Source organism: Aplysia californica, unplaced genomic scaffold (genome assembly GCF_000002075.1).
Source record: "Aplysia californica isolate F4 #8 unplaced genomic scaffold, AplCal3.0 scaffold00418, whole genome shotgun sequence".
In the NCBI taxonomy this organism is placed as follows: Eukaryota; Metazoa; Mollusca; class Gastropoda; order Aplysiida; family Aplysiidae; genus Aplysia; species Aplysia californica.
Window position 1 is genome coordinate 48317 of NW_004797688.1, and position 2760 is coordinate 51076.

General features: G+C 42.9%; 1 protein-coding gene across 1 annotated transcript in view; it reads left to right on the forward strand.

The window, feature by feature from the left end:
* Positions 1-2760, forward strand: part of LOC101855357 (ATP-dependent translocase ABCB1) — a 14662-nt gene that overhangs the window by 9885 nt on the left and 2017 nt on the right. The gene's annotated exons all lie outside the window — the stretch shown is intronic.

The following is a 2760-nucleotide window of genomic DNA, read 5'->3' on the forward strand; positions in this document are numbered from 1 at the left end:
GACGGGGAGGGGGGAGAGACGTGAGAAGAGGGAGGTGGAGCTCTTACTACACAAGGAGGACATCGAATCCACGATCTGCGTGCACTCCCAACACCGCACATCGGTCATAATCAAGTCAGCTCCAGAAAGAATGTGGACTAAACGTTGTTATTGAGAATGTCGTGTAATCAGTTGTTACCGGGGGACTACGTTTCATTGGAGCGAAGAGAAACACATCCGTAAGGTCATTTAGAGCGGCGAAAAAGCAAGGCAAAAAAGAAACAGGAAAAACAGGGGAAAAGGAAAGAAGCACGATTATCAGTGGCGTATTCTAATCACCCGGATAACTGTGTTCGTCCTGCTGGTCTTTTTGAAATATCTTGAATTGAGAATTGAGCTTTTAAGGCAAACCACACGACAGCCGTCATATTTGGCCAGCAATATAGTCGGGCAACACAAACAATTAAATGAAGTAGACGGGAAAGACCACATCACACGAACTATTAACCACCAATTCTTTAATCAATTTCACAAAAGAAGCATGCCTTTAATATGTTACATAGGATTATGGTAGAAATTGAAGTTGGGTTTTGAAGGCCTTTTGGACTGCAAGTACAAATAATAGTAAAAGTTTTACGCCCCTTTCGATTCAGGTTAGAACATTTTGGAAGCCACCTTCGACCCTGCCCACCAAAACCTACCCGGGTTAAGGAGGCATAAAGTGTCCGAGTAGACAGACAGAGATATTCATGCGTAATCCATCCCAGTCGGGAAACGAACCCAAGTCTTCTGTGTGTAATAACGAAGAGCTCAATGGCTACAATACAGACGCCGTTCCCGGAGGGAAGAAGCGAAATAAGGCTAAAGGCAACGTCTGAAAGAAAAGTTCAACGAATTCCACTTTGAATTACAACAGGCACATACATCGACAAATTATTGGTCATTTCATTTTGTTAGACCAAAAAACAAACAAACAAACAAAAAACCACAGACAAACAAAACAGAGAACCAACAGAAGTAGGACCTGGCAGTGGCATCCTCCAGCCACCCAGTAAGTCTAAGAGGCTGACCACCGGGACGGACAGGTTTTCTTTGAGTACCAGCACACACAACTTCCAGGAGAGAGGACCATGAAAGAGTGGCGGTCAATAACCAAAAAAAGCAAAAGGCTTCCCTGTCTGCACTTATTGGCTTTTTTTATTTATTTATTTTTTTGGGGGGTAAGTGTTTTACGGAGCTCGCGCAACTGCATAAGGTCATATGAGCGCGTGGGACACACCAAACACTTTCAGTTGGTAGAAAATTCTAATTTTTGACCAGGTGACGGCCAAAGCCTACTCTTTTCGATTTTGGACCACCAAGGGATCTTTAACGTGCGCAACTTGCACACGGGACCTCTGAGATTTTTCGCCCTTGTCCGAGAAGGCTAGGTGTAGATCTTACCTACCATAAGATCAGTGGTGTGGCTGTAAGACAGCAGAAAGAAGAAGCCAAGGAGGAGCAGTAGAAAGGCTGCAGAAAGAGTCAGGAGCCCAGAGGAGTGGGGCAAAGGAGGTAAGGGGGAGGGGAGAAAATGGAGACGAAGGCAGACGACAGAACATTGTTAGAGAGCACGGAAGGAAGTGAAATGAGAAAACTTAAGTGAGAATTCCGAATTCGAAACCGGGACCTATTCTGTCCCCGTCATTTTATGCAAGAAATTTTATGAAATTAAGCAAACTGAGCCCAAAAATGTGAAATTATGGAATTCTGTTAATTTTAAAACAGAATGATAAAGAAAAATAATCAGAAATTATGCAAAAAAAGATCAAACTTTGCTAAATTATGCGGGGTGCATAAAACCACGGGGACAGCCTATTGAATGAGAGGCAAACACTTAACCTCTAGGCCACGAGAGCCCCCTCTACCCTTATTGAGTGGGTGGTTGTAGGTCGCCTCTGATAAGTCCTATACTTCTTTACTCTCCCTCTGTTGTTTCTGTCTGTCTGTCTGACTTTTTCCCAGCACTAAATGACCATCCTTGTGCCGATATACTTCTCTTAACCTCAAAGAAAAGCAATCTTACTCTTTGTGTGGACTGAGAGTACATTAACTTTTTTTAAATTGTTCTCGTGTGGTTATCTTAAAAGGCGGGGGACTCCGAGCTTACTCAAATGTCCGAAAGCACTGAGCAAGGAGCAACAAAAACCCTTCAAACTTATATAAGCTTTCGAAATCTTGTTGAAATTCGAAAATAAAGGACCCCTTTCAGAGTTGTGCTGCTTGCATGCCGTACAAACTCAAATAACGGTGCACAAAACAGATTAATAAATCTACAGGAAACAATTTTCCAACAGGCATGGGGAAGATTGGAGGGTAAAGACACAGACAGAGAAGGTGAGCGTTCTTCTGATGTTGTTGGCGTTGATGACGCTGTTTGCTTACTTGTCTTGTTTGTTTGTGTGTTTGTTTTTAAAGGGGATTGGGGAACAGGACAATTATTAATTCAATGTAGAGACACAAAATACTTATGTTTCAAAGACACAACATTTCTTTGCACAATGTTCCATTATGATATTAGAGAGGCCACTTTTGACATCAGAAAGGAAGAAAAGGAGGAGAAGAGAGATAAGATGAGGAAGCACTTCAGACGAGTAGGAGTAGGAGTGGTTGCGAACCCAGATCGACATTAACTTTCCCACCGAGCAGAAGCCGTTGCCTTTGTGAATGGACGTACTGTGAGGGAAGGGAAGGTATCTGTAATATCTCTCTCTCTCTCTCTCTCTCTCTCTCTCTCTCTCG